This window comes from Pongo abelii, chromosome 9, assembly GCF_028885655.2.
Source record: "Pongo abelii isolate AG06213 chromosome 9, NHGRI_mPonAbe1-v2.0_pri, whole genome shotgun sequence".
NCBI classification, from domain to species: domain Eukaryota; kingdom Metazoa; phylum Chordata; class Mammalia; order Primates; family Hominidae; genus Pongo; species Pongo abelii.
In genome coordinates, this window is record NC_071994.2 from 44,817,437 (window position 1) to 44,844,009 (window position 26,573).

Consider the following 26,573-nt stretch of genomic DNA (forward strand, 5'->3'; position numbering starts at 1 on the left):
GTCATTTGACAACAACTGTCTCAGTCAGGTGACCAAGGATTGACGTCAGTGATCAGGCATGTTAATAACAGGTATTCCTGATACAATGTGATGAGAAGAGCATTTTACCTCTGTAGTCTTCCTGTCAAGAATGCGCAAACCATTCTGAACACACACAAATTGAGGGACAGTTTATCAAATATCTGACCAGTACTTTTCAAAACTCTTAAAAATCATCAAAAACAGGGAAAGGCTAAGAAACTGTCACCACCAAGAGAAGCCCAAGGAGACATAATGACTAAATGTAGTGTGGCTTCTTGAATAAAATCCTGGGACAGAAAAATGATTGTTACATAAAAGCTAAGAAAATCTTAATACAATATGGACTATAGTCAGTTATAACGTATTAACATTGGTACCCTGGTTGTGACAAATGTACCAGACTAGTGTAAGATTAATAATAAGAGAAACTGGGGGTGGGATATGGGAAAATTATCTGTATTATCTTTGCAACTTTTCTGTAACTCTAAAGTTATTTTAAAAAATTTATTTGAAAAAAATAACTTCCTGGCCCACAAGGCACTGCATAATCTGTACCCTGGCTTCATCTCTATATTTTACCTCTTTACTCGCTTCAGCTACAGTGACATTCTTGTTATTCCTTGGGCCCATCCAAGCATTCTTCTACTCAGGGCCTTGGCTCTCTCTGTTTCCTTTGCCTGGGATGCTCTTTCCCCCAGATATTCACACAGCTCTCTCACTTTATTCAGGTCTTAACTTAAATGTCACTACTTCAGAGAGCACTTACATGGCCATCTGATACAAAATTGCATCATCTGTCATTCTCTATCCTGCTTTTTCTTCCCACAATGAATTTGGTATGTTCATATATTTCATATTCATTTTTTACTCGTTTTTTCTTTCACTGTAATATAAATTTCAGTAAGATGGAAGCTTATTTGTTTTGTTCATGATTGTATTTTGTGTTCCTGAAAGAATGCCAGGCATATAATACATGCTCAATAAAATATTTGTTAAATAAGTGACTGAATGAATTTAAATATTTCCCACAAAGTTGAATCATGACACTTCCAAAAGTCAGATGCTTTTATATTTAAAAAGCTTCAACCCTTGGAAGTCCCTTATATCTGCCAAGAATGTCACATCCATTGTTTTATTTGATTCTATGTATGATGGTTCTGTTTGATGAATAGGGCAAGTGGGAATAGAGATGTTCCATTACTTGCTTCAGACCATGTGGTGAGTTTGTTACAGAGTGTTCATCTCAGTTCTCAGATTCTTAAATCTGGGGACTTTCTACTGGAACGCATATTGGTAGTGTTTTTCTCCTTCTCCCCTTTTATACACACACACACACACACACACACACACACACACATTTTAATTTCTGAAGCAATTTGGACACTGAAGTTTCTGAGTAAATTTTTACTTCTCCCTTGGTATATAGCACAGGTGAGAAGATCATTCTGGTCCCTGCTTAGAAGGAAGAAAATAAGTGTGAAATCAGCTCTTGTTGGTGTGACACCTGGTTCCCAAGGAGTAAATGGCTCTGAAGAGCTCTAAACTCCTTCCTAACTAGCTTTTGGGACTTAACCGGAGCCTTCAGTGGGATTTGGACCAGTGGATATAATCCATCATTATCATGAGTCTCTAAAGTCACAGGTCAGGTTGTTCCTGAATTTGTTCACTCGCCAGGTATTTCCAAATGCCCATTAGGCACCAGGTGCTGTGCTGGGTGATGTGGAAGTGACAGAGATGGCCGGGGCACACCTGGGTCTCCCAGAAATATACAATCCAAACAATCTATTGAGATACGAATTATAAGAAAAAAGATTAACAGTGACAAGAAAATAGAAGAAAAGGCACCAAAAGGAAGATTTTGTGAGCCAGGCAATGAATGATCAGAGCCCTGGGAGTTAGCTGTGGAAGTAACTAACAGAGAGGAAAAGCCAAAGCTATGATAACGAGGCAGAATGAAATTTTAAAAACACCTAAAATTGACATTGATCAACGTGTGTGCAAATATGTAATTTGCATTTATAAACTTCTTTTGTCTTATTCACATGCATGTACTGTATATAGAACATGAGAGTTTCTGTTGAAAATTATTTCTTACCATCATTATGGGAAGACAGCAATGAACTCTGCTCCTGTGAAAAGTAAAATGACCATAAAATATAGGTAGCTTTCAGCTATACACACTGTATTTCTTTTTAAATTGAGATGTTGTACCTATTAAAGAAATACAGTCATTCTCCTCCAGACATTTTCTGGGAAGAGAGGAACAAGCGGACAAGATCATGTGTGAATTCTACCATTTACCTGAAATATCCCACTGGTAATTTTTTTAAATCCACAATTGGTGGTATATTGTCCAGAATAAGAATCACTACTGCTAATTCCAGTGCACCTCCCCATCTTCCAGCCTATCTCCTTCTACCACTAGAGTGCACCAGAATATTTATTACCAGCACTGAGAGCCCAGTGACCGAGCTTCAACTATAGAGCCTCATCTTTTCTATTTGATAATTCTATCACATAAACATTCTCATGTCTGTGAGAGATTAGGCACAGTCCAGGACCCCTAGTTTATAGAAAAAAAATCCAGTTGGAATCAGACAAGGATGATGACTTCATTCAGTGGCCAAAATTGTAACTAGTCATTTTTTTGGTGTGTATTTTGAGTTAAAAATTTGTACTGGATGTGGAGGAGAGAGTCTGTTTGGCAAGTGTAATAGAACAGCTTGAAATACACAAAATCCTGGTATGAAATTTGGCAAAAGATCCTTTTAACACATCAGTGAACTAGTGATATACTTTACAAATTCCTGGAAAACTCTAGGGAATATGCAACTTAAAAAATCCAAAGTATTATAAATATATTTTAGTATTATGCAGTCTGCAAACATCATCTTAACACCTACTATGTTCTTGGCACTGATGGGCTAGGTTTTAGGGTGGATTTGGCATTCTTGTTGAAGACTACAAAATGCCCTGCTTCCAAAAATATTTCTCCTATAGCAAATCCTCCTAAAATGCTTACCTTGTCCTTCAATTTTGTTATTTGAGCATCATTATCTTTGAGTTAACTAATATTTCCAGGACACTTTTATTAAAGAGAAAGTTTTTAAGCAAGAAAGATTACCCATAGAGTAATTAATAATGATGGTGATTTTGGCAGCTAATATTTATTTACGCTTAACACAAGTAAACCTTTTTAAGTGCTTTACTGTTTAGCTTATTTACATAAGGTCATTGCTATCATCATTATTATCATTTTACAGATGACAAGTCTGTAATACAGTTAGGTTAAATAACTTGTCCAAAATTACACAGCTAGTAAATTGCAAAACCAGATTAAAACTCAGAAAGTCTATATTTGAAACCATACTTTTAACCACTATTCTATATAATAAAAATTCCCAAACTTGTATTTCCAGTATATACATTTTCTGTAAGTTGCAGACTCATGACTGTCAACTTGACATTTCCACTTGGATGTCTCAAAGGCATCCCTATGATAATGTGTCAAAAATAGATCTCTTTATTTCCACCACCATTTCCCAGAAGTTACACATTAATACACCCCAAAACAAATATTCTCTCTCTCTCTCTCTCTCTCACACACACACACAAACACACACCGTCATTTCAGTTAAAGTTACCACAATCTACCCAGTATTAAAGTCAGAACCATGAGAAGCATGCCTGATTCTGAATGGTCTCTTACTCTCATATCCAAAACACCTGCAGATTCTATTGGTTTTACATCCAAAATGTACACCAAATATGCCCACTATCTCCAACTTGATCCAAGCCACCGGCATCACCACTGAATTAGCATCCTATCTGGTCTCTGTGTTTTCTTTCCCTATCTCTCCATCACCACTAAATCCATTTTTGTATTGAAATTATTGTGAACTTTCAGAAACCTGAGTCAGAAATGATACATTCTTAAAAAAAAAAAACCTTCAAGAGTTTGTACTTAAATAAAAATTATTTATTATGACTCAAATATTCTGTGTCTTTTCTCCCTTCTTTCTCTCTCTCTCTCTCTCTCTCTCTCTAACATCCTCTTAGGACCCACCAATCCCTTATTTACAATGTTCAAGTGGGGGGTGATGATCTGCTTATTCCTAGAGCATGCCAAGTTCATGATGGCACAGCGTGTCTACGTGCACTTATCCCTCTGGTTATGTTTGATTTTCCTACCTTTTCACATGATTGACTTTTTGTCCCTCAGGTTTTAGCTTAAACATTGGCTTCTCTTGGTCATCTTCCCTAACCACCCCATCTTAGATAGTCTATACCCATTATTCTTTACCCTAACACTTTGTTTCTGTATTTCATAGTACTGATCACAATCCATAACCATTTAGTTACTTGTTGTGTACTTATGTATTTATTTCTCTCATGTCAATGTACATTCCAGAGTATCAGGAACATAATGTCTCTTCTTCGTTGCATTCCTAGTGCCTAACCAAGAATATGGCTTCCAGGGGACATTCAACAAATAGCTACTGAATAGTCTATCTACAAGAAAAACATGTAAAAATGAAGAACATGAAAAAGCTAAAATTTAAAGGATAGTAAAAGATGTACCAGGCAAAGACAAACCAAAAGAGCTGAAGTTACTTTTATCGGCAGGCAACAAAACCAAAAACAAAACACACGCATCTTTAAGAAAAAAAATATATATATGATGCACTGTATTAACTGATTAAAAAATATACTCTACTACATAAACTGATTCAACCTACACCTTACTTAAAAGATAAAACATGATCATTTCAAAAGATGAAGTAAAAGCATTTGAAAAAATTCAAAGCTCATTCATGATAAAGACAGCAAACTAGGAATAGAAGGCAGTGTTCTTTATTTGATGAAAGGTAGCTTCGACATGTTTTCAACAAGCCTCATGTTTAATAACATAATGTTATAAGCTTTCTTTTAAAATTGATATACAAACAAGTTTAACCACCATCACTCTATTCAAATAACAATAATTTTAAAAATAGATATATTAATATTTGGAAATTAAAAAAGCATGTCATTGGTGACAAATATACATGTTTACATAGTAAAAAGATTTTCCATTGCAACATTAGAATTTATAAATTTAGGAAGCTGTGTGCTTATTAAGTTAATACATAAAAATAAGCTGCATTTCTTTACAAAGGATAGGTACCGTTCTTTAGAGCTTTTAAAATGTGAGTTAATCTATTAAAATGCCATTCTTTTCCGTTTTTACACAACTAACTAAAAATCAGAGGGCTATCAGAGTCCTCAAGTTGTCCTCATCTAAGTCAAAGGGAAAGTTTTGGATTACAGGGTCATTAATTTCTGTTACGGAAAGAACTAACATAAAGAAGAACAATTATATTTCCTAGAGATGGATGTGTTCTGCAGAAGGAAAATGAGAACCTAATGACATTACATTTAATTTCTCTGCCTTTTCTTACCCTACAAATAACCAAGATTTGAAATATTAATACTTTCTCTGATTATAAGACTCACATAAGAATTTATGAAGGCAGGAAAACTAAGTAAAAGTAATACACAGAATAAGTCCCTGAAAAGCAAAGGTAACATTTGTTTTGAAATTTTCCAACACAAACCTTTCACCAAGATTTTCAACCTGAAACAATTTTGGAAATAATTTGGAAACATTTTGGGTTACATTCAAAATACAATCATTCCCTACCAGAATGGATTTTTAAGGTATGTAAGAATCCCCAATGAAATATTTATCAACATTCCTTTGGTATAACAGCATTTTGTAATCGGGTTTAACCACAACAAATTCCATATATTATTTGTTGTCTGTTTCATTTTAAATTATTTTCTATCAAATAAATTTACCTAATTACAACTATGGATAACAGTGTTTTCTTCACCACTTATTCATCCAGTAAGCTTTCCTTGAATCCCTGGTATGTGCCAAGTACCTATATTGGTAACAAGACTCAATTTCTACTTTCAAAGTCTTGACAGTCTAACGGATGATCAGACAAATAAACAGATTATTTTAAAATGTAATGGTTAATTCTATGAAGAGCTAAGACCAGAAAAGCCAGAAAAATGTATGAGTCACTTCCCCACAATAGAGAGGTAGTCAAGGAAAGCTTTCTAGAAGAGGTAAGGATTGAATTTAAGCTGAAAGATTAGCTGAGCTACCTAGGCAGAGAGAAGGCAGCAACTGTGATAGAACACTGTTAAGGAGGTGTTTTTAGTGCAATAATGAAGAGAGGGAGTAGAAGAAGAGTGATAGCAAAAGACAAAGATAAAGATGTAGACAGAGTAAAGATTATAGAGGGTTTGTATGCCATAATTCATCTGGAGTAAAACATTTCTGTGGATCCACCGAAAGATTTGAAGTTGGAAGGATCATCCCCTAGAGGCTTTAGAAAGAGCACGGCCCAGCCAACACTTTGATTTTATACTTCTAGCATTCAGAATTGTGACACAATGAATTTCTGTTGTTCTAAGCCACTGGGTTTGTGATTATTTTTTATGGCTGCCCTAGAAAACCAGTATGGAAGCTATCACAGTGCTATAGACCGAATTGTGCCTCTCTTCCCTGTCAGATTGATATGTTGAAGTCCTAGCCTACAATACCTCAGAATGTGACTATATTTGAAGATAGAGTCTTTAAAGGCGTTAAAATAAGGCTGTTAGGGTGAGCCCCAACCTAATCTGACGTATATAAGAAGAGGAAACTAGGACACAAGAGGAGACATCAGGACTGTGCATGCGTGGAAGAAAGACCAGGTGAGGATGCAGCAAGATGGCAGCCATTTGCAAGCCAAAGAGGGAAACCTCAGAAGAAACCAAACCTTGCTGACACCTTGGTCTTGGACTTCTAGTCTCCAAAACTGTGAAAAAAGATGTATTTCCATTGTTTAAGCCACCCAGTCTCGTATTTTGTTACAGCACCCTTAGCAAGCTAACACATACAGTAATACAAATACAAAGAACTAAAGCTTTGAAATAAGTTTGTGACTGTGGGGATGGAGAGAAGTGCACAGGCTGGAGTTTAGTAACAAGATGGAATTGACATATTCTGTGTGATGAGTAGGAGAGTGAGGAAAAGGACCTGATTTGGACACTGAGAGAGAAGAAAGAGCTGTAAGGAGGAAAGAGGAAGACATGGGTTTCACTACTAGACATGCTGGGAGTGTGACGTGCTGTGGATGGGTGAAAATGGAGATGGAGGTTTGGACATCAAAAGAGTGATCAGGTCTAAATTTATAGCTCTTAGAGTCATCATTATATAGAAAGTCTATGGAGTCACAGGAGATGATAGGATCACTTAGGAGAGTCCAGAAAGAAAGGAAAGAGAACTGAAGATCTAAGGAACACCAACATTAAGGGACAGGCCAAGGAGGAGGAAGCCACAGCAGTGCCAGTAGAGTGCTAAGGCAATTATTTGTCTTCCACGGGTAGAGAGGATCCATCAGATCTGGCAGTCAAGAGTCCACTGGCATCCTCTGCCAGAACATTTTTATTTGAGTGGTAGTGGCAAAAGGTAGACTTCAAAGATAGATTGCGGGGCACATGAGACAAAAGGAGCAATATGTGTAGGTGACTCAGGATGGGAAACAGCATAAATGTTATGGTATCTTAGAATGTTTCTGCATCAAGGGATAATTTACTTTTTTAATGTTGGAGACAATTAAGTATGTTCAAATCTTGATAGAAAGGAGCCAGTAGAGATGAGGAAGAAAAGAAGTATTTAGTATGTCTGAGCAAATGGAAAAGCATAGACATCAAGAACAGAATTGAAGAAATCAGTATTACAGAGAAGGAGCAAAAACTAGTCCGTTTGGGAGAACAAGAATGGAAGTAAGAGGGAGTGAGGGGAAGTAATGTGAGGGTAATATGAATAAACTAATGGATGAGGTTGCAGGAAATAGAGTTTCTAATTTTGTTGTGAAATAGAAGGCGATAGGTCATGTATAGAGTGAGGTGGAAGGTAGAGAAGCAAGAGATTTGTGGAAAGCTGAAGGGTTTAAGTGGCTACTGTGATGAAAAAGATAAAGTACTGCCTAGGGGCAGATAGAAAGCTAGCAGGGCGGTGTGGGGGATTGATTATTTTCTGGGCTCAGACTAGTCCGCTGTGTAACAGATTCACCAGCAAGTCTCAATGGCTCAGGACTAGAAGCTGAGAAGACATCCTGTGCTGGGGAGTTACTCAATTCAAGTTAATAATTCAAGTATTTATTAAGCACGCAGATAATGCCAGACAGAGTATTAGGGCCTGATGATAGTATACAAAGAAGAATGCAGTATGGTCTTAGTCCTTAAAATTTTATTATCCCTGAAATATTTACTGGATAAACAGGGGGATTAAGTCAAGCACATATGTAACTTCAGAAAATATAAAATACAAGGGTGCAACAAAGAAACCACACAGGACTACGAGGGTTAAAAAAAGGAGTTTGAAGATGTATTGAGAGCCCACTACATGACAAGCTCTAAGCCAGAAGTTCTGTATACAGAATATAGTCCTTAGCACAATTCTGTGTGTTTGGCATGACTATCCCCATTTCACTGATGACGAAACAGGCTCAGAAAGAAGCATAATTTAGAAGGATAAGGAAATTATTCACAGGGTAATTAGTATGTAGAGAAGGCTTTAGAAGGTAAGAGAGGCTTGGCCAGATAAAGACGAAGGACTGACCTCATCAATTCCTGCATGCATTTGTGAAATGGCTTGATTTAATTCTGCTTGATTTAATTTTAGGAATGAAGGATCAAGTTATTTTGCATTTGGGCCTTAAATACTAGCTTAAAGAATATGGTCTTTTATTTTTTAGGCACTGAGAAAGGACTCAAAGCCTTTTAAACAGACTGACATCATCAAAAAGTTAAGTGGCTTTTGATAACATGGATTGAAAAATACAAGAAATTGGACATGGTGGGACCACTTGAGAAGTCAATTTTGCTATCTAAGGGAGACAGGCCAAGAGAAATGAGACCAGGGTACAGTTCTCAGATTCCCATCTATCTAATTCTGCACTTTGGACACATCCCTTATCCTCTTTTAGTCCCAATTTTTTATTATAAAATTGAAGAGATTGGAAGAGAGAACTTCTAAGGGCCCTTTCGAGGAATATAGTTTTATGATTCTGAGGTTCTGAACAAGAATGGTGGCAGTGAGAAGGGAAATTATGGGGAAGAATGGAACAAAATCTCTAGAGCTTTTGAAACCTTAAACACAATGTGAATACAAATAAAGTATTTTCCACTTTATCTCCATATGCAACCTCTACCCCACTTAGGTCTGTTGATGTCTCCTCTTGCATCACAAACACACACGTACACACACACACGTAGCCTCTTCTATTCAGAAAATGAGATGAAAACTTGCTATTCATTATTCATCTGGTCGACTGGTCTAGCTTTTTTTTTTTTTTTTTGAATCAGGGTCTCACTCTGTCGCTCAGGTTGGAGTACAGTGGTGTGATCATAGGTCAATACAGCCTCAGACTTGAGCTCAAGCAGTCCTCCCACTTCAGCATAGAACCTGCCACTGCACCTGACTATATATATTTTGTTGTTGTTTTTGTAGAGATTTGGTCTCACTTTGTTGCCCATGCTGGTCCCAAACTCCTGCCTTCAAGCAATCCTCCCACCTTGGTCTTCCAAAGTGCTGGGATTACAGGCATGAGCCATTGCACCTGGCAAGTTAAGCGTCTAGTTCATACTCATTCTTTTACCTCAGATTCATCCATCCTCTTTTAGAAAGTTTTCTCACACTCAAGATATCCAAAGATGAATTTATAATTTCATTACCTTTGCCTTCTTGTTAGCTGGTTTTCTCTTCTTCCAGGATTCCCCCTCTCTGTACAGACTACCATTCACCAAATGTTCAAGTCATTATGATTGCCTCCTTCTCCCTCATCCTCTCATCTGCCAATCACTTCTCCCTCATCCAGGCCATCGCTTAATCTCGTAGAGTCTATCTCCTTGCATATTTCTTCATCGGTCTTTCCCTCTTACTCCTCCTGGCAGAAGTACTCAACAGCTTACAGTGGGATCATCCCTGTTGTCAACTAATTCATTTTGCTTATTCCATTATAACTCATTATCTACACTTTATTGCTGAAAATTTTCTTTTCTTTTGTTTTCTTCTTTCTTTTCCTTTTCTTCCTTTTCTTATTTTCTTTACTATTCTTTTTTTCTTCTTTCCTTTTTAAATTTTCTTTACTCTTTCTCTTTTTCTTTCCTTCTTTTAACTTTTCCCAGCTTTATTGAGGTATAATTTACAAATAAAATTATATGTATTTAAGGTGTACAACATAATGTTTTGATATACATATGCATTATAAAATGATTACCACAAATCAAGCTAATTAACATTTTCATCATCTCACTTAGTTACATTTTTTTGTGTGTGGCGCGAACCCTTAAAATCTATGTGCTTAGCAAATTTCAAGTATACAATACAATATTATTAACCATAGTCACTCTGCTGTACATTTGGTCTCCAAAATTTATTTATCCTGCTTAACTGAAACTTTGTACCCTTTGACCAAATGAAAACTTATTTCTGATAATCTTACTTTTCTACTTAAAACAGTTTAGATACTTGACTTAGAAGTTTATGCTCTTTCCACAATATATTTTGTAGGTTTTCATTTATATCCACTTCCTTCTTCATTTTTTCAAAAAAATATATTTAAGCAGGCTTTATTTTCTAGACAGAATATCTATCTGTCTGTCTATTATCTGTCTATCTATCTATCTATCTATCTATCTATCTCTCAACTATATATATGTATGTCCAACAGAAAGACACATGTAAGGGTATCTGTAGATGTATTATTTTAATATTCCAAACTGGACATATCCAAAATATCAATCAACCATAGACTGATTAAATAATTATTAAATAAACTGTGGTGTATTTTGATGGTGGAATACTGTAGATCAATGAAAATATTCGTACTACAGCTATATAAAGGTATAATACTTTGAAAAATTATTTTGGTTTTAGAAACTTGTGGCATTATTACAGAAAATAGATGACTCTCACAAACATGTATTATTGAAGGGGAAAACAGTAGACCCAAAATAGTACATATTATGATTTTATTTATATGGAGTCAAAATGTGGCAAAACTAGGAAAGTGGGATTGGGCTTTGGAGAAGGCACAAGTGATGATTTCTGCTGCTGGTAATGTATTTTTTCATCTAAGTGGTGAAAACATAGGTGTTAACACTTAGTGAAAAGTCATCAAGGCATACCCTTTTTAGTGTGTATGGTTATTTAATAAAAATTTGCAATTATGTAAAATATACAATAAAAAAGGAAAGGTTGAGAGCCAGGAGAAGTGACACATGCCTATAGCTCTAGCTACTTGACAGCCTGAGGAGGAAGGATCGCTTCAGGCCAGGAGTAGTTCAAGTCCAGCCTGGGCAACATAGAGAGACCCCATCCTTAAAATAAATAAACAAATAAATAAATAAACAAATAAATAAATAAATGTTGAAGAAATAGGGGGGTGTTAAGATAATGAAAGTGGAAAAGTAGAGAAAATGTCAGCATACAATGTGTATATGGTGAGGTCTACATCAGTGTCTGTACCTGACTCACAAGTTCATTCTGGGCTTCCTAGCACATCTTTCCTTACTTTCCCAAACTGCTTTAACCAACAATGTCCTCAATAGCATCCTTTTGATACAGGATGTATCTACTATAATGTTCTACAGTGAAGGCTGTTGCCATCACAACCAGTGGCAATGTAGTAAAAGTAATTCAACGAGATGCTAAAACAATACTGTTCAGTCTTTTAGAATATTCAGAGTAATAGATAGATGGCACGTCCTTCAGATAATCTTCTATGGATGTTAACTACTTTGATTGGACTTTCTCTAAGAAATGAATGGCAGCAGTTTGAGGTCACACTTTCCAGTAAACGCTTATAGTGCAGATAATCTAGGTTTCCGATTAAGAGCAAGTCTATAGATTTCCAATCATTCTAAAACAGGGTGAGGTTTACCCATAATAAGGAAAATGAAGGCACTTATCTGGCACATTTGGCTGACAAGTTGGCCACCATGATTCTGAACAGAGGTTGCTCAAAGGAATCCATTGGGGCTTAGGTCCACTTTTTGCTTAGGAAACAGATTTGGCTCTACTATAACATGGAAATAAATGGGTAGGCAAGGCTCAATGTTCTACTCTATTAAGAATCACTGGAAAATTTTTAAAGCAGATATTAGTAATCACTCACCAGAGCCATAAAGAATTCATCACAGGGCAACTTCCTGGTGATCTCACTGAGGTAAATTAATTGCAAAATATATTTCACTGATAGCTGCAAGATTTGACCTGATGAATAAAATGGTCGAAGGTGAGTCAAGTAAACAGTGGGAGACTTCTGCCATGAAAAATTATTTTGGTTTTAGAAACTTGTGACATTATTACAGAAAATAGAGTATGTGATCAATGCCTTATCTGGCAGGCCTTAGTATGCCACTGCATAATCATGCCATTATCAAAGAGAAAAATATTTATCATTATATTCTCAGTGACAGAAAGGTCTATTTAATCAAGAAATATCAAGTCATTAATGTAAAATTTCCAAAGGAGGAAAGTTAAAAATGAAATGTGTTTCTAGTTTTCACGCTGCTTGAAATTGTCATCAAAGTACTGTGACTCTCTGCGGCATTAGGATGCGTTTTTAGATTAGGATTAAAAGTGAGTTTATACTGCTAATTCCATGCCCAAAGTCTCAAAGGGCTTTTGTTCATATTTACCTATGAACTAGTACAACAAACAAACAAACAAAAAAGCCAAGATCCAATAAAAACAACCAGGTTGTATTTTTAAACAATTTTTACTCAGGTATTTAGTGTATGATATAAATAGATATATGATATAAATGTAATGGTTGACTTGATCATATCTTGAGAAATGCACTGAGTTAAACATTCGTCTTGGGTGATATAAATTCAGTTCGGTAACCCATATCATCCTGGTTATGCAGGGTCAAAACTTTAAATAATATTTAGCTCTCCCTCTCACCTTATTTTTCCTAAAATGCCTTTGCCTTGGGATAGCATAACATGGTGTTTAAGAGTATGCTTTTTGAAAAAATATGATCTCAGTTTTAGCCTTGGATCTGCCACTTCCCAACTGTGATCATAAGCAAATTACTTAAACTCACTCAATTTTATTTTCATATTTCATAAAAGTTAAAATTATCATAATACCTACTTCCTGAATTTATTAGGAAGATTCAATAAGATAATGCATGTAAAACATTTAGTGTAGAGTCTAGCACAGAATAAATGCTTGACACATAGGGGCTGAATGAATGAGTAAATGAATGAGCGATTGAGAAAAGTCAACACATTCCATTTTCTTCTCTATCTTTGGCGTCTGTGATCTGCACCAGCACTTATTAAAATAACAAAAGAAAGAAAAATTATAAAAGTTATAATGAACCATGTGTCCTTCTGCATTATGATAGAAAGTTACCAAGGGAAAATTGTGCATAAAGAACTCCCTAGTTCTCCTTCCACTAAGGGACACATTTAATGGATAAAAGTTCTATAGTTAATATAATTTTCCTTTTCTTCAAAGATATGCTGGCCATAGCAATTAACTTTAAATGTCAGTAAGTTAATGCATAACTTTAAATGCTACTTTAAACAAAGGTTTTATAAAGACATGCTTAATAGTCCTTAAGAAAAAGTGAAGTCCACGAAAGACAAATTTGAAAAGTTTAGGGCTTGAAACATTAATTTTGTAAGCTTAATGATTGCTTTCAAATGACAGTGATGATACAATTCACTCTGTAAATATTTATTGACTATTATATTACCATTAGTGATAAATGTTTTTTATTATCTATTTTATGCTCTATATTATTTATTTTTATTGAATCTTCAGAATAGCCCTTCAGGAAGAGTATTATAATCCTTTAACAGTTGAAGAACTTATGACTGGTGTACATGGGACCAGAAATTTGATTGCAGTGCCTTGATCACTCCTCTACCCCTCAGTCCATAATGTTGCAGTTCCTATTATTATTATTAGACATTTGATACTGTGTAGATAATTATTAAATAGATTCCTCATTTAAAAACCTTTTAGAGTTTACAAAGTAATCTTATATATTATCAACTTTAATCTTTACCATAATTGAATAAGAAATTATTCTTTCCATTATATAGAAAGTAAACACAAGCTGGAGATATTAGCTAATTTACTCAAGGACTCACATCCATTAAATGTAAAACTAATTTAAGCAGGATCCTTCTTTATTAATTATCAACTAAATGTAACTTTTAGAAATAAAATATTATTTTTTCCTGTCAAATTGGCAAGTACAAGAACATGGTAATATGCAGTGTTTGCAAAACGTGTGGAAATCACCACTTTCATGTATTCTGGTGGAAACATAAACCAGTGAAACCATTCTAGAGGGCCATTTGACAAGGTATATCTTTCTATGAGATGCTTATACTCTCCTGCCTCCTTGAAGTCAGACTTGACCACATGACTTGATTTGGCCAATTAATTTCAAGAGTCGTCATGTGCTTCACTACTCTCTCCTCACTGCCTTGATAACCAGCAGTGTACAAGAGAATGACTGCTCTGACAGCTTAGTTCCAGAGTACACAATACGAAGCAGAACCCAGGCAACACTGATGACTCATATCACAAACCACTGTCTTAGGTCTCCAAAATTTTGAGTTGTTGTCATCCCAATACAACCTAACATAGCAGAAATTTTTCCACAGAGAATTTATCCTAAAGGAATAGTTAGGTATATTCACAAAATGTATCTTAATGTATCTTCATGACAGTAAACTTAGAGATAAACTATATAAATCAGGGTACTTTTAAGTATATCTAAAACATGGAACATCTGCTATAACACTAAAAGAAATTTGACATGATAATAAATGAAAAAGAAGATCAGCCTTAAGTATTACATAATCATAATTTTCTGTTATTTAATTCAGAAACAATATATACCAGGGTGTTTACAGGATTACTTCTAAATGTGTTTCATTTAGTTTTAAATATTTTTTCTTATTTGCATTTTCTAATTTCTCAATAAACTTTAAAAATAACAAGAAGAATAGCACTAATAACAAGAGAAAAACATTTTATACATTTTTATCTTAAGTCCTATTCTCATTGAGTTATAATATGCTATGTCTTTAGTGAAAACTATATATTTCCATAATGAATAAAAGAGACTCCAGGAAGGCTTGGCTTTGGACACTGGAACTCTGTTTTTCTTTTAGAGCCAATGATTGGACACTGCTTGGAAGGAGTGCAATCATCATAACAGCAGTTTACCCGAGTACCCCTGCAAAGCTGGAATATGATGCTCTGGCAAGTTAAACAAATATTTTGTCCTTCTGTTTTTGCTTATTGACTGAAATAAGAAATGTGATGCACTCAGAGTAGGGGTGAACTGTTAAAATACTGTACCCTTCAGTATTCCTCAAACTGAGACAATCATGAAAATGAAGGAAAGATTGTGAAATTTCCCTAGTTTAGAGGAGACTCAGCCCAGAAGACATGACAACTAAATAAAATGTGGTATTGTGGATTGGTCTTGGAACACAAAAAGGACATCATGGAAAAATTGTGAAATCCAAATAAAGTCTGAAGTTTAGTCAATAGTAATGTACCAATGTCAGTTTCTTAGTTTTTCCAAATGTACAAGGGTAAAGTAAAATGGTAACAATGAGGGAATTTAGATAAGGAGTGTGATAGGCAGAATAATGGCCTCTGAAGAATGTCCATGCCCTAAACTCTGAGACCGGTGAGTATGTTAAATTATCTGGCAAAGGAGAATCAAGGTAGCTGATGGAATTAAGGTTGTTAATCAGTTGACCTTATGATAGGGAGATAATCATGAGTTTGTCCAGGTAGACACAAGATAATAGTAAGAGTCCTTAAATGAGGAAGAGGGAGAAATAAGAATCAGTGTCAGAGTGACGCAATAGAAGAAAATCTTGACTGGCTATTGCTGGCTTTGAAGATGGAAGGCGGCCACACACCAAGCAATGCAGAAAGCCTCTAAAAGCTGGAAAAAGCATGGATACAGGCTTTCCTCTTGAGCCTCCAGAAGTAACGGAGCCTTGGCAACACTTAATTTTATGCAATAAGCGCTATTTCAGACTCCTGACTTCCAGAATTGTACAGTGATAAATTCATGTAATTTTAAACCACCAAGTTTGTTACAAAAGCCATAGAAAACTCATAATTTGTTATAAAAGCCATAGAAAACTCATACAAGAGGTACACAGGAACTCTCTGTACTATGGTTGCAACTACTCTAAAATCATTACAAAATCAAAAGTTATTAAAAAAAACTTCAAGAAAAGTCACAGTGAATTTATGGGGCTCAGTCATTCAAGGGACTGCTCAACCTAACAGAACACTGACCTCTTAAATATATTTGGGTTTCCTGATCATAGGCCCTGGTTTCTTGGTGCTGCCTCCTCTTCAGTCTTTGCCAGGCCTGCCACCATAGTCAGATGCCAAGTCTAGGTGACTAGGATTTGACATCCTTCCCACCTCTCACGGATCTCTAACCTCTATGTCTTTCCTAGTTGTGGCTTTGCCACTACTATTTAGGTGCTGACAACTCAAAGTTGTCACCGCCTCCTACAAAGTTGGGTAAAACAACCATTTTTACGTAACAAATTTTAGAAAAGAGCTGAGCTGTATTACCATAGCAACAAGCTAGAAATGGAAAATGCAGTCAACTCTTTTGTTTGGGCTACAGAGTATTGAGAAATGATGCAATCATCAAACCAGTTTGAAAGGTCCTTTTCCCTAGATCCCAGTCACTATCACTATACTTTTTTTTTTTTTTTTTTTTTGAAATGGAGTCTTGCTCTGTCACCCAGGCTGGAGTGCAATGGTGCGATCTCGCCTCACCGCAACCTCTGCCTCCTGGGTTCAAGCAATTCTCTGCCTCAGCCTCCCGAGTAGCTGGGATTACAGGCGCCCACCACCACGCAAGGCTAATTTTTGTATTTTTAGTAGAGACGGGGTTTCATCATCTTGGCCAGGCTGGTCTTGAACTCTTGACCTTATGATCCACCTGCCTCAGCCTCCCAAAGTATTGGGATTACAGGTGTGAGCCATCGCACCCAGCCCCAGTCATTATTCTGATTTTGTACCATGCTGTCAGTGTGAGACTTTTTTTCAGGTGAAAGGCAGTGTTACCCTTAGAGATACAAAGAGTAATTATACTGGAGGAGTAAAAGAATGACCTTTCAGGAAAGGGACATCCTCAACCAAAGAATTTCTTTAATTTTTGTTGGTGTTCATGTGATTTTAGTTTTTTTTTTTTGTACTTATTTTCTCAAATATGGTTATTTTATATGCCTTTAAAAATTGTCTGTCAACGGGTTCTGGGAAGTCTTCTCTGTCTTGAGTCATTGTTCCTCTTCCATGTGTAGGCAGCTGAAATGCCGTCATTAGTGAGTCATCACTTAAGAATTGTGTTTGGGTCTCAGCTCTACTGAGGTATATAGCAAACCTTGCCACGTAAGGTTAGTAAACCATGCAGATTACTCTACCTCTATTTTGTTGTGAAATATCAATGCCACATAACAGGTGCTTAGTTATGGTTAACTCTCTTTTTCTTCTCCTTTTCCCTATTCTTGGGTTTTATGGTCTTACATGTACCTGTAAAAATTCAGGAGAGATAACCTGGAAAGGTAACTAAGATTATGAGTTTTTCTGAATTCTAAACATTCATAAAGATACTTTACAACAAACCCCCATGACACTCGTTTACCTATATAACAAATCTGCACATGTACCCCTGAACCTAAAATAGAAGTTAAAAACAAAGATACCTCAGTTCAATTCTTCATCATGCAGACATGGAAATTGAACCCTGGGAGCTCTTCCCAAAATCAGAAGTTTAATTACTGGAAGACCCAGGACCAAAAGCTAGGTCTTCCAAAAATTTGTTTTCTTTCTCGTAGCAGAGAAGGTCCTAGCAAACACTCTCAGTATAGGGCATGTGGGGGTAATTCGTTGATAAATTCCCAGGAGTTTACAGAAAAGACATAATCCAAATGACTGGTTGGATCCTAAAAGAATAATTTAGAAGACAGTAAATATCAAGTTTTCTTCAAAGACCTGCTTATGTACCTATGGAGAGTTTCTCTGTTGCATTTGTAGTTTACTCTTCATAGTAAATAATTTCCATGCATCTAATTGTCTGGTTCACTCACAACTTTTTATGTACCCTGGGGAAAGAAAACATGCTAATCTTAATTATTTTAGCAATGTCAATGTCTAGTGTAATGCCTATCTTATATGAAAGGCAAATATTTTATTTGATATTTTTCTGATAATTTAGATGCTTCTGTAGTGAAAAACCTCTCTGCAAAAAGAATGCAACTAATTGCTATAACTTCATATCTGTTAGTTATTTACAGATAGCTAATAGTCATTCAGTCAATCATTAATCACACATTTATGACTCTCTAATATGGAAATTAGATAAGGTCTGAAATTGTATAAGGTGTGTATAAGTATGTGTGTAGCCAGGAAAATACCATGAGTACATTTAATAAAATAAATCTAGAAGCAAGGCATTGTGGGTTGTTTTGTAGTTTTCCATCATAATTTGTCTTGTTTTCCATGATATTATAAGATGTTTTTGTCAATTAAAACAACAAGACTTTTTTGAAATAGCCTTGTGGAAGAACAAAATAATTCCTATCTGGCATGGTCTGGAATTTGTGGCTCCTTCATCTTTACCTTTTCTAGGTCAGCACAGATGGAAAAACAAAACCTGCAAAGAACATTCATTTTATCCTATTATTAATGGAGAAAAATTAGAATATACAAAACAAAGTGTCCACTGAAAATAGACATTTGTCCTGGATGCATTTTTTACAAAGACAGGCTGCGTATGACAATGAGTTGAACTTTCTTCTCCTTTCTAGAAAATCAACAGCATTCTTTAATAAGATTTTATTTGTATTGTAAAAAAGGAAAATCAAGGTATGGAGATATAATTTTTTTTACCCTAAAATATTTCTTGAGGTGTAGGGGATGAGGAAGAAGAATAAATAGATTTGCACAGTCCCACTTAAATTAGTTTAATCTTAAAATAATATGTCCTTTGGCAATCACTTAATCTTACTATCGGTTCAAAGCAATAAATCTTCCAAGGCATTGGAAAAAAAAAAAAAAGGAACACCATTGTACTAATGAGATTACCCTGAAAATAAAGCGGTGGATTAGCAAAATCTAATTTGGAAGTGATGAAGTACATGTGATGTCCAAGTAATTATTCCTGCACAGTCCCCATCCGTGGGGAGCTTGGAGTTATTGGACACCGCACTATGTTAATGATGCCACTGCCTGACATTCGAGTGAATGTGCTGACCGTCTGCTGTGTCCCGTCTCCTATTGTCAATACTCACTACTGGGTCCAGCAGCTGCATTCATAATGCTACCACAGACACAGCCAGAGCTGAATGTGTGAACGCATGTGTGTGTGTCCCGTTTCTTAGGCCAGTGTTATTACCATTTTGAAATCTGGGCTGAGACAAAAGAGCTATCCAGAATACTGCTTTGTAGAATCCAAAATCCAAATTAATTTCTCTGGGTTTTATTTAAGCACTGAAACCAAGCACACAACTTGAGTCCTCTTTGTATTCCCTTGTCTTTCAAAAGCATATACCTAAACCCACAATTGGCCAAAAGCAGGCTGTCAGGTAACATTAGGTCATGTGGTAGTGAAAATATTTCTAATAAAATGTTTTACTCCTCTGTACCTTGATAATGAAAATCTCTATGATTAGGCACCTAAAGAAGTACTTTTTGTGATAGAGAATTTTGTGCTTTAATACATAACTAATCTGACTTCAAGTTAAATGTATAAAAATTACTGAGGGAAGTTGAATGAACACAGTCAAAGTAAAAAAAATAGAATATACAAAAAGCCTTTTTATATTTAATCCATCAAGAACTTAATCAAACTGCTCATTTAAGAGGCATTCCAAAAGGCTAACATTAGGTATGGTCAGGGAGGGTTTTTCAAAGAAGGAGAGACATTTGTGGATGGATTATAAAAGGTAAAGTGGAGTAGGAAGGGAGGAAGTCTCAGGAGAATGACTTCAGCAAAGGCTCAAAAGTGCAATTTATTTGGCATCCTTAGAGTTAGTTCTTTTATTTCAAAAACTAAAATTTAACTAGAACTATCTTTAAGTAAAAATAGGCTATTATAAATATATTGTAATATCTCATGAGAGTCCCTTTTTGTATGTCTATTCATTCTTCTCTTTCTCTAAAGATTGGCTGCTGCTTCTTTTTTGTACATAGTAAAAAACTTATCTAGGATAAATCCTCAGCATTATTTCTTAGACTTTAAACTCTATGTCCAAATGTCCTAGAGAAGGGGTTCATTGGCCCAGCTTGGGTTAGATTTCTTTCCCTAGGTCAATCTGTAATGCCAAGAGTCAGAAAAAAATTAAAACATAGCTGCTGGCCAGGAATGGCGGCTCACACCTGTAATCCCAGCACTTTGGGAGGCCAAGATGGGCAGATCACTTAAGGTCAAGAGTTCGAGGCCATCTTGGCCAACATAATGAAACCCTGTTTCTACTGAAAATACAAAAATTAGCCAGACATGGTGGCAGACACCTGTAATCCCAGCTACCAGGAGGTTGAGGCAGGAGAATCACTTGAACTCAGAAGACAGAGGTTGCCCTACTGCACTCCAGCCTAGGCAACAGAGCAGGATTCTGTCTTAAAAAAACAAACAAACAAAAAACAAATAAACAAACAAAAAACACAACACAGAAAAAAAAGGGAAAAAAAAGAAACAAGAAACAAGAAAAAATCCCAGCTGCTTCCACTGCAAACATAAGTTTGGGTGGAGCAGTGATTCCTGGAAATGGAGTATTGAGCAGAAAATACCATATATGTCTACTACACATAATGTTTCTTTAAATGCTTTATTTTTAACAATTTTAAGGCCACAGAAACCCTATAAAAAGCCACTGCTTTCTTCAGAAAGGAATTGTTCTAGGTTACACCTCCCACTCTCCAAAGCAAACCCTTACTATCTGTTCTTACTAGATCTCCATAGAACCTGCAATGCTCTGTTTCATGTCCTATTCTTTCTGAGTCCATCCTCTTTGGAGTGCTGACTGATTTGGAAGGTCCCACCTAGCACCTTATTCCACTTGTGAAGCACAGCCCCTCTGGTTACTCCAGCTTCGTGCTTTACTCCAGCACCAGATACAGCACCTTGGTTCCATCTATCTTGAGAGATAGTCTACTGATCCATAAGTACATCAAGTCCAAATAAAATATATCCAGTCAAAAAGACATCCAAGATTGCCAGAGGGCTGGAAATATATTCAGTGCTAAAGAATAACACAAGAATTAAATGCTAGAAAAAGTGAAAAATTGGTAACCAGGGCAGTCAAGAAAATGAAGTGAAAAGTATAGCGTGGAACAGTCGAGTTAGAGGTTCAAGAAATCAGATGTCCAGAGTGCTATAAATGCAACAGGGAATCATTTTCCCACTGAGCAGGATCTGTGCTGCAGGGAGTGGGACACTTAAAAGGCACTCATACTCTGGCATGGACACAGCTCATTTTCTTTCCTCAGCAGTAAAATATATGATTATCAAATGGATATTATGGATTCAGAAGACAAGAAGGGAATTCCCTTCCTCTAGGGGCAGGGAACAAGTGCTATATCCTGAAAAAAAGAAAAAGAACATTACAGAAAAAATGGTTGGTGGTGGAGTGGTTGAGTGGTTGTGATGATCAATATGGTAAAATTTTTGAGGAATCTGTTAGAAATACCCATTGTAGAGAAGCGATCAACATTTGCTGATTTAGACACTGCTCTAGTTGCATTATACTCTTTATATCATTTAGTCAGCAAGCGAAATCTGCAAGGTAGATATAATTCCTGTTTTATAGAGAAGAAAAATGGAGGCTACATGAGATTAAAGAATGGACAGTGGTTAGATATGCCAGGACCAGAATTTTTTTTTTTTTTTTTTTTTTTTTTTTTTTTTTTTTTTGAGACGGAGTCTCGCTCTGTTGCCCAGGCTGGAGTGCAGTGGCGCAATCTCTGCTCACTTCAGGCTCCGCCCCCCGAGTTCATGCCATTCCCCTGCCTCAGCCTCCCGAGTAGTTGTGACTACAGGCGGCCGCCACCACGCCTGGCTGATTTTTTTTTTTTTGTATTTTAATAGAGACGGGGTTTCACAGTGTTCGCCAGGATGGTCTCCATCTCCTGACCTCTTGATCCGCCCGCCTCGGCCTCCCAAAGTGCTGAGATTACAGGCGTGAGCCACCGCGTCCGGCCCAGAACTAGAATTTTATACTGGTTGTATCTGATTCTTAATTCTGTATACTTTCAACAACGTAATACTGAAGGCTAATTAAATTCTTATTATATCTGGGACATAGTGTGGAACGTGTATCCTAATTAATCCATAGCAATCCAGTGTGTGTGCACGTGTGCGTGTGTGTACGCGTGCATATCTATCTCACCATTTAGGGAGAATCCTTGAAACACTTGTGTTTAAATAATAGAAGTGCATCTTTACTGACTTTGCTGTCTTTCCAAACAAGTGGCTCAGGGTGGGTTATGTGTTGGTGGGGGATGGGTGGGAGGCAGAGGGAGGGACTGAAAAAATAACGGCCTTGGTATTCATGAAGCAAGAGGAAAAGATAAACAAATCCTTTGTTCCAGCCCACTTCTTTTCTCCCACTTCTCAGGTCTCCAAAGTGTAAATTCAGGCAATAGATTTTCGGTTTTTCTTCTTTCTTTATAGGTTCCTTAAAAGGCACAAATAGTTGGTGCAAACCACCTCACTGCATCGCCATCCTGGACCATGGAACTCCCTGCCTACCTCAGAGCCTGACTGATTTGCACATCCCAGACAACTTTTGACCCCTGGGCTGGTCATATAAACCCGTGCTGACTGATGACTGGCAGTCAGCCTCACTTGGCAACTCCACATGAGTGAGTAAAAAAAAAAAACTCCCACTCCTCAGATTGAGATGAGAACTCGCCCTACACACACAAACATGCACTCGACTATGAGATCAATCTTTATTTTTAACAAGTTGTGCTGATCCTGAGGCTGTGGTGAGGCACTCTTCATGCATTACCTCAGTTAAATCTCAGAACAAGACAGGAAGGAGAAATTCTGACCTCCATTTCATTGACAAGAAATCTAAAGTTCAACAATATTAAGTAATTTACTGAAAATCACAGAGATACTCTAGTGATGTGGTTATGTCCTAAATGACCTGGAATGCAAATCCAGGTGCCTCTTACTAGCTGTCTTACATTGGATGAGTTGCTTAACCTTGCTAAGTCTCAGGCTACTCACCAGTGAAATGAAAAATACTCATAACAAAGCAATACTATGCTTCTATGAGACTGTTCTAAGAATGAGATAAAACTCTACACACACACACACACACACACACACACACACACAGAGTGCTTATTACCTTATTAAAGTTTCAAAAATAGTAGATATTAATTTGAGGCAGAGTCAAGAGTTGAATCCAAAGCAATATTCTATTCCTCGTACCCTACTGACTCCTTCTAAATGTTAACTACTCCAGGAAGATTTTAAAGCACTGGCGTAGTTCTGCAGAAAGAGTTAGTGCCTGCTCTGCTCTTATAGGCCAGCGTTAGGTTTCATCATCCTCAGGGGCCATTGTTTCTATCTTGCCCGGCCATAGATACCCTGAACTCCCAGCATACCTCTTGCAGTCAGAATAGACAACATTATAGAAGTCACTCAGCTGCTTCTGCTAAACATCTTATTCATCTTCCCACCCTCATCTCATTTAATCCTTACTATACACCTGTGCCCACTTCATAATTGAAGCCTCTGAGAGGTTAAAAACACCTACAAGATGGCATGCTGAGATTAAGCTCTTCTTCCCTCTGTTATGTCACACAGCACACTGCAAGATTTTCAACGAAGATCCTCACTACAAAAATCTGGAAGAATATATAGTTATTAATCCATGATCTACTTGCGAAATATTCCAACTAATTTTACTGATGATTGTGTAGTTAGAGTATGGGGAATAAATAAGTCGTCTTTTAAAATCTTATGGTGTTAGATATTTCTGTAACACTTCCAAGCCAATAATTCCAGTGTTTAGCAGTTAATCCTGAAGAATGCACTTTAATTAAATCAGATTCCTTGTAAATATTTCTTCCTAATACATTGAGATATTTGGCCAAACCAATTTTCCAAACAGGGACATGTTCCAAAAATCATCTTAGTTAGAATCTCTAAAAGCATTGGATTCCATACATGTCTCTCAGAGCCTCTGCTTTCAAAAGTAATGGGAATTTTGGGCCGGGTGCGGTGGCTCGTGCCTGTAATCACAGCAGTTTGGGATGCCGAGGCGGGTGGATTGCTTGAGGTCAGGAGTTAGAGACCAGCTTCACCGACATGAATAAACCCCGTCTCTACTAGAAACACAAAAATTAGCTGGGCATGGTGGCATGCACTTGTAATCCCAGCTACTTGGGAGGCTGAGGCAAGGAGAATCACTTAAACCTGGAAGGTGGAGGTTGAAGCAAGCTGAGGTCATGCCACTGCACACCTTGAGAGGTGAGTAAGAAATGATTAATGTTTTTATAAGTTACTTTCCCATATAGGAGATCCACATGCAAACAAATAATTAGAATAGAGTGACTCATGCTGTATAGAAGTTGGTGCAATACACTGTGAGTAAAGAGGTAAGTGAGCAATCCTGATGGGTGGGGAGAGACAACTAAGGAGAAGTTAGTTTTCAGAGCTGGCTCAGGAAGGCTCTGTGAGAGTTTGCCAGAAAAATTAGAAAGAAAGGGCAGACGAAAGGGTATAAACAATTACTCTGAGGCATGATGAGTACGACATATTTTAAGAAACTGAAGTATTCAGGGTCTTGCTTGGGATCAGGGAAATGGCAGGAATTGAGTGGAGAATGGAAGACGAAAGCACTTCCTACCTGAAGGAATGTCAGGACCATTTAAAGAGTCTAGACGTTCCTATAAATAGCAGGGCCTTTAAAACCAAAGTTCTTAATCTGGATATCAGGGATTATATAAACACTCCAAAATTGCACAAAATAATGTGTAGGGGTGTTTGGAGTGCTGAGCGGAGAGGGAAGAGGGCTCACAGCTTTTCTCAAGTTCTCAAAATCACCATTATTTAAGAAAAAGACTCACATATTCCACCTTATAATTTCTTGGGAAGAATGGATTCAGAAAGAATTGGAGTTGAGTGCATTGCTTGAATCTCTTTAATCATGCTAGAGTGTTCCAGGTTTATGACGGAAAGCAGAAAGGATGTAGTAGTAGCGCTCTGCAAATCTCATCCCTGACTGGCTCAGGGGCAAGGGGGTGGGAGAAGAAAGAGCATACTTTAGGGCCTTCAGAAATATTATAATTCAGCAGCTGCTGTTTGAGCCCTGTCATATTTCCTCTACCTCTTCTGTAACTTGGCTCTTCACAGCTTGAGCAACACACAGGCTCATTCCCGCTCCACTCAGCCTGTTGTAATTTCAGGTCTGGAAGCAATAAATGAAGACCAAAATCAACAACACATTTCTTAATAATATTTTTAAATATTAGCTCTGCTTTCTTTCAGTTAATTATCAAAACATATCTGCACTCAGTTTGTGCTGGAGAATGTAAACTATAATTCTTTGTTTACCAGTTATAATCAAGTCTGTTTGTAGGAATTAATATTTCCAGGTTAGCTTTTTCATATTCCCTTTATTTTTTCTCTCTATATCATTCACATTTTGTTCTTAAATGAACAAAAATATATTGAAGAGATGAATACCTGTACTACATTGTTTTGGCCCATCTTAATAAAATTGCTTTTACTAAATTGTAATTGATATGAAAGATTAAACTTCATTCAGGAATATTAAAAATTGGTTTTAATATTGATTATAGGATCATGATTGAAGATGTTGATCACTATAATCTCACAGAGAACTCTGCTACAGAGACCTCCTCAATGTGCTGTTGTAGGAGCAATTTATATCAAATCTCATTATCGTGTAAAATATACTGCCAAGAAACTAGAAAGTTTATACCATATGTCTATAGTAAATTTTGAAATTTGCTGTAAGTTTTTGCTTTGGCTGCTAGAAAATTTAGAGTCACATAGATGACTTATCTCTAGCGATGATGTAGGATTGCATGGTATAAATTTTGGGAACAATGCTTTTTTAATTCCTTACTTTAGTTTCATTGTTACCTCTATTATTATTATTATTATTATTATTATTATTATTATTATTATTTTGCCTCATATCTGTGTTACCCAGTGGCATTACATGCATTTGTGTAAACTGGTATTTTGGATCAGGTTGAGTGTTATCAATGTATACAAGAAATACATAATTTTTAGAAGCATATATCACTTTAAATTTATGAATTGAATATGAACTAAATAAAACCCTAGGTGTCAGACCTGTGTATTGTGTTTCATCTTTAAATTTGAAATATCTTTTCTCTGTACTCACTCCACAGAGGTGTCTGTCACAGTTCAGTG